This window comes from Phyllostomus hastatus, unplaced genomic scaffold (genome assembly GCF_019186645.2).
Source record: "Phyllostomus hastatus isolate PE091 unplaced genomic scaffold, TTU_PhHast_1.1 phas_scaffold_28, whole genome shotgun sequence".
Classification (NCBI taxonomy): Eukaryota; Metazoa; Chordata; class Mammalia; order Chiroptera; family Phyllostomidae; genus Phyllostomus; species Phyllostomus hastatus.
The window spans coordinates 4277332-4287075 of record NW_025334022.1 but is presented as its reverse complement, the minus strand read 5'-3'; positions in this window follow the sequence as shown (position 1 = coordinate 4287075).

Below are 9744 nucleotides of genomic sequence, written 5' to 3'. Positions count from 1 at the left end.
CAAAGATTCTGGCTTTCTTAACCTGAAAACTATTTGGGCTGTACCAAGCTCTGCTCACAGGGGGAGGTGACTCGCAGAAACTTCAGGAAACTTTGCCCCGCCTAGCAGTCAGAAACTGATCCTAAGTCATGAGGAAAATCTGGAAAGCACCTCTGCCAGATGTGCAAAAAGGATGACCACTCCTGATCCAGCCACCAACAAACTGGAAAACTCAAGAAGCCACATTTGAAAGCTCTTTCACTTGCAAGTAGAAATAGGACTTTCAGGAGAAGTCTGACAGACTTCTGACTTTTATGTCTCAGGGTTAATAATGCAGACACAACCATTACTTGAGAGAGGACATGGCAAAAAAATCTTAAAGTGTTGGAAAAGTTCTCGTGGGCTAGTCTGCAGATGAAGCCCTTTATACACAGATCTATGATAGCGATGAGGACTTCAGCGAGCTTGTGGGAGTGAAAGGAGAGCTAATGGGGCACAGGGAAGAAAAGGCTGCTTTGTGAAGTAACAGGTTACATTTGGCCAAGGGCAGAGAGCAAGGAGCATTAAGAGGGAGGTTAATGGAGTTCGATGTCATGGCATTTGTAAGAAGCTTAATTTCTAACAACAAGGCTGTGGAGATTCTGCCTGGAAGTGTTAGGTGACAGTAGAACAAATAACTGTTTGCTCTGAAAGACCAACCAAGAGGCTTCATCAGGATAGTCAGACCCATGTAAAAAACTATTCTGTATCCCAGTCAAGGTCCTGTTCCCTGAGACATTCATTGGGAGACAACTCCAGGAACACAATTCATAAATAGTTTTGGTTTTTACATCTTGTTTAATTTTCATCACATTCCTCAGCTCTCCCAACCAATGCAATGTTTACCCTTTAATCTGAAACTACTACCATCTATCCCTAGCCCTTCACCAAATCTTCTTTTGGCTAGTTGGGAGGAAGAAGGAGAGAACACAAGTAAGCAAGGCAAGGCCTAAGAAGCAAAGGAAGTGCGCTCTCCCTATATTTCCATGAAACATCTGAGCAGTTCTTTACCTGTGGTCTCTGAGTCTTCCCCTTGACATTTCCCCATAGCTCCCTCTGTGAGTTTTATCCCTCTATGCCAAGATGGAAATTGAGCTAGAGATAGGTAGCAATATAAAATGCCAGAGCTCAGGAGAACTAGAGTTTTAAATATTGGTACCCAATTTGGTTCCTGAATGATAGATTTCTCACACCAATGTCCCCCATATTGTGGCACTTGGCTTTGAAACTAAGGGTATGTGTCTTGTCTGTGCTCATCATATTCAGCCATTTTTTCCACCTCCAAAATTTCAAAATGAGTAAGGAATCATTGAATCCGAGAATTAAAAGAAATTTTAGAGGCCATATCTACCATACCACTCAGGGCAGAAATATCTTCCTAATATCTGGATAGCTCTGTAAAACATTTTGTTCCAACTTTAGGCATCCCCTAATGGTTAAAACATTCCTTAGGTTCAGAAAAAATGAGCATTACACAAATTATTTCTAATTCCTCATTCACGTGACAGAGCTTTGAAATATCTGTCATGTCACCCCCAGTCTCTTGTCCCTAGACTAATTATCCTCAGTTCATTTAAACCATGCTTCATGGGACATGGTTTCCAGATCTTATGCCATTTTGGTTGTCTTTGGGACATAGATCTTCTCATTGTGTAACTTGTAGCTTATTTAAAACCTTCTTTTGTTTCTTGCATAAACTACTATTATTTGCCTGATTCTATGCTTATTTAATTAACTTTTATTTTAACCTAGATACTGGGCATTACCTGCATCCGTAATAACCATTGCCTTGTTGGGTAAAAATATTTTTTCTAGATATTGAGTCTCTCATCTAGAATATCATATTTTCTATAGCAAAGTTTCTCAACTTTTTAAAGGACATTTCTAAAGAGCTTTATTAGACATTTCCCCCCAATCTCTCCTCATGAAATTTTAATAACATGGATATGCTGTATGCATGTTTATGTACTATATGCATATCTGTTTTGTACATAAAATATTTTTCACTCTTTAAGAACCAATTTTTGCTCTTTTGGGGGTGACAACACTCCCATTGATAATGCACACTCTATATCACCAAGTTTCTTTATCTGCATATTTGGCTAACCAGATTAGCAAGATGACCTAGTATACAGGACAGGATACTGCAGCATAACCTTAAAGCCCTCCCCTTATTACCAATCACTTTCAGTAAAGTTATTCAAACTTGAGTCAATCCACATAACTTCTGCTGCTACCCAGCTCCTATTTTTTCATCTTCTCCATGAGGATACTATAAGACTTTTTTTAGATACCCATTCAAAAAAGGAAATGGGCTTAGTTAAACATGGCTTGTTTTTAGTGAGCTCATGCTTACCCTTAGTGGTTTCCAGTCCCTTTCTATAGCCTTAAAAATGATCTGCCTAATTGTGCATGCTATACTTCTGCCAAAGACCAAGGCCATGTTCACTAGTCTACAGTATTCAGAACCTACATATTATATCCTGCAAATCCACTACCCCCTTTCACTAAAAATTGGAACAATGTGTGTCAGCCCTTTGCATCTCTCATTTTGCCATAATTTCTCAAAGTTATTAAGATTGGCTCTATGACCACATCTGCACATTCTCTTAGTAGCCTCAGATGTAATTTGTCTGTTCCTGGGAACTTGAACTTACTAAAGGAAGCTAAGTGCTCCCTTATTATTCCCTCAACTATCTTGGGCTTTAATTCTCTTTCCAGTTCAGACATCATGCTCCTAATGGAGAGGTTAAGTAACTTGCCCACAGTCACACACCTAGTAAACTAGCAGAGCTAAAATTTAAATCCCAATCTGTTTGACTCTAAATTCTACCTCTTAACCAACATGCTATGTAGTATCAAATAGTGATATGGCCCATGGGTGCTATATGAGTTCTGAAGAGAGGGGCAGAGAGAGAGGGGGGGGGCTCTTCTAGAAAGAGTACTCAGTGCAGGCTTAGTAAAGGAGATGAAATTTGAACTGGATCTTTAATAATGAGTAGGATTACAATGTGAAGAAAGAAGTGATATGTGCATATATGGTAAGATCATAAAGGAGATTGAGGGTAAGATCCTAGGTCGTGATACAATAAAGAATCACCACCCTGGGTCTGCCTCATAGTGCACTTGGTTAATAATTATCAATACTAAGAGACCACAAATAGTCAAAAGATTGCCAGGGTGTTCCTGCCTTCCCTTATCAAGTAGCAGTTCATTTAAGCTCTATTGCTTACTACTTGTATATCTTTGGGCAAAGTACAATCCTCCTGAGCCTTGCTTTCCTGCTCTATAAAATGGGAGTGTTAATAGGCCCACTTTAGATGGATGTTGTGAGAATTCAATCAGCTAGTTAAGACATGTATTTAGAATACTGCCTGATGTAAAAATTGGGCTCAATAAATATTCATTTCTGTAAAAATTGGGCTCAATAAATATTCATTTCTGTAATTATGTAATTCATTTATTCATTTGACAAGTATTTACTGTGCTCCTACTCTGTACCAGATAACATGCTAGGCCCTGGGGATAAAAGTGTGAGCAGTAAGATACAGGATCTCAGCCCTCAATGAGTTAAAGATCAACCATCTGTATATTTTATGGAAATTTTCAGTCTGTACTCTTTTTTACTTGTTTGTCTGTCTGTTTGTTTGTTTGTTTCATATGCTGAGAAAAGTCTTGAATTTTAGTTATTTCTTTAAAAGTTTTGATCTCCTTCAAAAGTGTATGGGGTTAGTGGAAGGAGCCTTTAGATCCAGTAGCCCAGGATTTGTGGAGCAAGTTGTTGGCTACTCTGTCCAAGTTGTTATAGATTTTGATTAATTGCATCTCAGCCTTCACCGAAGTCCTGGGTTCAACTCTTTTGTATCCATCAGCCTCATCCCTAGCCCAATCATTTTCCCCATTTGGGGAATTTTCCAACCCTAGGTTGTAAAATCAAGTTCTCCTATGGGGAAAAGCCAGCTGTGGAGTGAGTGTGTGTGTGTGTGTGTGTGTGTGTGTGTGTGTGTGTGTGTGTTGGGGTTGCTGCACATCAGTGTAGTGTGCCTGTGGTGTGCAGCTCCATCTGGTTTCAGCCAGCTAACTTCCATTTCTGCCTATTTTGACTTTACGATTCCCTGAGGCCCATGAGAGTGTGAACAGAAGCCATGGAAGAAGATGGTCTCTCAGATTCCAAAGCAAATAGCCTTGGGCCAGTGTGGGGTGTAGGTCAAACAAGATTTTGGAAGGGACTAAATTGGACATCCTCCCTGTTGGCCTGGTTAAAACAAAAATATACTTCACTAGGCTGTCAGGATTTCCTTTAATTAAGAAAAGCAACTCATTTGCCTTGTCAAATAAAGGGCTCTCATTTCTCAATATTAGTCAAAGGAAACCTCTGTTGCTAGTAATTGAAATAAATAGTTACAGCCATGTCTAATCTCTATTATCAAATCTATACTCTTCTGCTTATTAATTAAAGCCTTTCTTTCCTCCACCAAGGGATGTCATTTTAGTAATTTTGCATGATTGACTTCACCAGTACTCCTTGCTGCTGGGCTAGCTGGTCTTTGTGTTGCATTTCTCAGGGCTGGACAAAATTTTCAGGAACATAACCACCACTGGATGCTGCTGGGATAGGGAAATTGGGGCTGGAAAAAATTGGCTGGGGAGGCTGCTTTGGATACAGATGTCATCCAAGCCTTAAGCATACACTGTAGCTGGGGGTCAGCTCCAGAACTGAGTATTGAGTACCAGGCAAAAGTAGGCAAGGACATAAACAGAAAGCAAAATGAGTAGTCAGGAATTTAGATGACCCAGAACTCACAGGCCAGGAAGCATAGTACAAGGTGGGCTGAAGTTGAATAGTGCAAGGCAAAGATGGAGAACAAAGTCAAAGATCAACTACTCATTCAAACTGGATGCATTGCATGATTCAATCCTATTCTCACATTTTTACTCAAGATGTATCCCCACTGATTGTCCCTTCTTGCCACTTCTCCTACCCAAGTCTTGAGTATCCTTTGATTCTCCAACCTTACTTCTCATGATGTCTTTTTCCTCCCTCAATGATCTGCAACCTCTAAATAATCATCTCCCTTTGATCCAGTCTCACATTACACAAGGTTCTGGTTAATTATTCTCTACCTCTTTCATGTGTATACTTGGGTTTCCTCAATCTGTAAACTTCTTAGCCCTCTGAAGGTCACTGAATGATCTGAGTGATGGAAAAAAACTTTTTTCTTAACTATTGTTACATATATCAGGTGCATAGGTTCAAGGTCATGACTAGCTTGAACACTGTGGCTTAACATTAACATTGTCATGTACAAATGATTAAGGGCTCAATATATGTAACCACAGTTAAGAAGAGTTTGTATCTCTCAGATTGGCCATGACCTCTACCAGGTTAAAGACAATAGCTCTGGCTTTTGCACTCCCCATAGTGTGAAGCAGAGCTAAGCACCAAGTAGATGTGCAGTAAATACTTAGCAATGGATTCCAGAGACACTTAAAATGGAAATTAGTAACAACTTAGCAAGAGACTCTGAGATGGGCCCAACATACACTCAAAAAAAGTGCTTGGAAAATCAAGTAGAACTGTCTTCCAGGATTTCAAAACTTGAGAAACAGAGGAGGTCTGAGGGAAATGATAGTATCTCTTTGTCATAGCTACACATCCATAAACAGTCCTTTGAGTCCTAGGAAAGCTTATAGAATTACAACAAAAAGGGTGGAGGCAGCCTGAGCTGTCACCGAGGCTGAGAGTAAAGTACAGATTGGGAGCAGTTTGAAAACAAACAAAATTACAAAGAATTTCTAACATGGGGGTTGGGAGGGGTGTTGAGGGAAGAAAGGAATCTTCTTCAATCCCAGTAAAATGTCATTCATCTAGCTTCACTAATTTAGGTTTTTTGAACAATTGAACTAAGAGAGGCTGCAGCTTGTTATAGTTAAATCTTGAAAGAAGAGTTGTTAAACTAATTAAGCCTCCTCCCTGTTGGGAGAGGGAGTAGGGGATAAAACAATATCTTATTTGACTTAGTTAAAAGAAGTGCCCTCCTAAAACTCTTTAGAAGTCTTATTAAGCTAATTATGAAGTCCTGGTTTCATAGTCATTCTTGTCCTATGTTTCCCCTTATTGTAAACATTAGGAGTATTAAAACTACATTTCAAAAATTTACAATTTTGACTTTTTACTGTTTTAGAACCATTCCCTTTCCTCAGCTGGTGCTAAGAAAAAAAGGACTATGGAAAGCCCTGAAGTACTGAGAGCTTTCACTTGCTATCCCATTTAATCTTCACTGAAACAGCTCTGCACAGAGGTATTGTTTTTCTTGGTTAACAGAGATAGAGAGATGCTGGGTGGAGGGAGGGGTGATGGTGGTGAGGTGTTAAGTAACTAGCTTTAGGCCACACAAGAAAGAAATGATGAAGCCCTGTTTTTTTTTTTAAACAATTCTTCCAAATCCAAAGTCCTCTAGCTTTCTCTTAGACTGTGTTGCCTCTACACTGAAAATAGCTATTGACTGATAGGGAATTTGAAGACTTTTTTGACAAGTCATATTTTGTTAACTCATTTAGTTGGCCAAAAATTCATTAGAAAAAATACATGGTGAAAAGCAGAGGTGATATTTATAATAACCAAAACCTACAACTAGCCCAGATGTGCTAATTTTAGAAATGGAGAACTTATTACTGTCTGCCCCTGGTGGGAAGGTAGGTAGCAGAAGGGAGGTGAGTACAGTTATGATAGGGTAACACCCGAAACAATCCTTGAGGTGATGGCACTGTTCAGTATCTTGACTGTGGTGGTGAATGCATAAACCCATACATGATGAAATTATATAGAATGAAATTCACACACAAATGATTATAGGTAAAATAGAAAATCTTAAGAATATTGGTAAATTGTATCAATATTAATATCCCAGTTGTGATACACTACAGTTTTACAAAACGTAAGCATTGGGGAAAACCTGGGAGAGGGTATACAGGGCTCTCTGTACTATTTCTTATAACTACATGAGAATCTACAATTTTCTCAAACATTTCAGTAAAAAAGAGATTATATAAAGTGGGAAGGTTTATATATACATCAAATATATTCAATTTACTCAGGCAGAAATCACTTTTGAAAGATGAAGCTGCAGTGGCCTGGTAGATTGCAGCAGTATAGCCAAGACTTGGAGGAGGCGGGCCTGAACTCAAGGAGAAAGTTCACACAGGTTGCTAAGCCTGACTGAGTGCAAAATAATGGGAGTGTGGTATGAAATTCTAAGGAACAGATTTCACACTTGGGGGCCTTTTATTCAAGGCCATAACTGCAGGTTCGTCTGTCCTTTTCTGGGAGACTTAACCCTGTTCCCAGAAACCTGACTACAATGGGCCTCAGCCAGAAAAAGATACATAATATGTGAGACCCAATGCAAAATGAAAATGTGGGGCCTCTTATTTAAAATGTATAAGGAATTTCACGACAGTGACTGCAGAGCACTAAACTAGTCATGGGACCTCTCTAACCACCAGGTCCTGTGTGACTGCACAAGTCCTGGCCCTAGTTAGTATTTCTGCTAAATTCCCACGCTGCAATAGCTACAGAACACAGACCAGCACCCCCTTTCTAGACCCTGCTTGCTGGTCTGGATTGATTGAAATGACTGAGGCCCAAGTGGTCCTTCAAGATCAATTCATTGTGAAGTCACAGTTCTGGGCACTCAGAAAATCCCTGCTGACTTGATTGTGCTGCTGAAGCATAGACCAGATATAGAGCAAGAGAGGGAGGAGGGTGGAGTGCAGTCAGAAGACAGGCTGGAAAATCCTGGGTACCCACTGGCAAAGAGAAGATAGCAAGAAGTAGATCAGACTGGTGGCCATTTCTAATGTGTGCTCCATTAAGTAGGTAGCAAAGAGAAAGTGTTTCAAGAGTGATGGGAGTTCTGGCCTACTGGAAGAGACTGAAAATTTAGGTTTAGAGAATGAACACAAGCACACTCCCCTCCAAATGAGCTGATATTCCAAGCACAGGAAGCAAATTCCTCCTTAGCACTTCTGATTCAACTAACTTTGAGTATCTACCATGTGTGATGTGCTTCCTGTATATTGTTACATTTAGTTTTCGAAAAATAAGATGGATTTCTCAGCGGGAGAGGTGAAATTCAAACCCAAGCCTATTGATGGCAAGGCCTGGCCACTTCCCTTGTGCCATATTATCATAGTTAGCTGGGCACCTGTTTGTGGTCCAGAGGCATTTTTAGTGAAATTCTTCCTTCCTTTCCTACCTCTCTCTATAGGCTTTTAATCCTGAGACATCCTATTCAGAAGAACATAGACACCCTCAGGAATGGGACACCCACAAACACTTCCAAGACTGGTGAGGCAATTTACACTGGCTGCAACAAGCTGTTGCATCTCCCCTTTGGAGCATCCTTCTCCAAGTGAACTATCAGTTGTTAGATGTCAGGTAAAGGTTTATACTGGGCAACTTTTCTTGGTACTTTGATGCCACTTGGTGGCTATGCCCAAGAACAGGGGCCTTGGGAGAGGTCATGTTATTGATTTCAAGGGTGGTGATGTCACCACTTCCTCTGACTGAAACATTCTCAGCATAGTTGTTCCTATTTAAGTAGAACCCTACTTGGACAGTTAAACTTCCTAAAGCTACAGAACCATGGGAAGGGATGAAAAAGAACACTTAATAAGTCACATACTTATAATGAGGATCAGTTCTTAAAGGAATCTAAGGTACTTGCTCTGAGCCTTGGTAAAGATTTTTGTGATTCTGGACTTAGAATTGCGAGGGCAGAGGGAGTCAAAGGGGGCACCAAGGGCTTTGTAATGGAGAAAATGTGATCTGGGGACTGTCTTCCACAGTAATTAGCTTCTTGCTTTTCCTGGAGTGGTATTGCCTGTCCTCAGAAAGAAATACCCTAAAAGTTTCTGTAGTTTGTGCTTTTCAGGATGTATGTGGAAGGGGTGGAGTATATTTCTCCCTCTCCCTCTTTCCCCTTTCCAGAAAAAGCTGAGGGGTTGTTGCTATCTACCAAGTGGTACTGTATCCAGGTTGGCCTTTAACCAATATAGTTATCACCTGTTCATTTTCCAAATAGCTCCTTCAGTCTCACTTCTACCAGGAAGTTAGTCCTCTTCCTTTTCCAATACTCCGATAGGCATTTACTCTTCTGCAACCCAGAAGCACTTTGCTTAAGCTGTGTGTTTTTGCTTCTCTATCAAAGCTTTTCCATATAGAATCTTCAGACTAAAGAAACATGGACAAACTTTCCATCAGTCCTTACTGGCTCTTGGATTATGTCTAAGGCCCTAGAGCAGAAGGCAGTAGCATTAAGCCAGGAGCTTTACATGCATTATTTCATTGAATTTTGACATTAGCCCAATTAAGTATGCACTGTTAATTTCCCTGTTTTATAGATGAAGAGACTGAGGTTCAAAGAAATTGAATGTTTTATCTATAGTTATACATCTAGTAAGTAGCAGTACCAAGATTTGAACCTAGGTACTCCATTTATCATAGTTTTATTGTAATTGTCTATTTTTGTGTCTTTATGCCACATTAGATTGTACACTTTTCATTTTTGTTTCCATTTTGTAAAATTTAGAGTTGTCAGGAACTTCTTTGTGCAATTGATGAGACTTGAGGTAGAACAAAAGGATATTAGTGCTTTGAGAGAAAGTAAGCATTTGGGGCACAGGGTAGAGAGATCTGTAAAGTTTAAGACCTTGAGTCAGTCA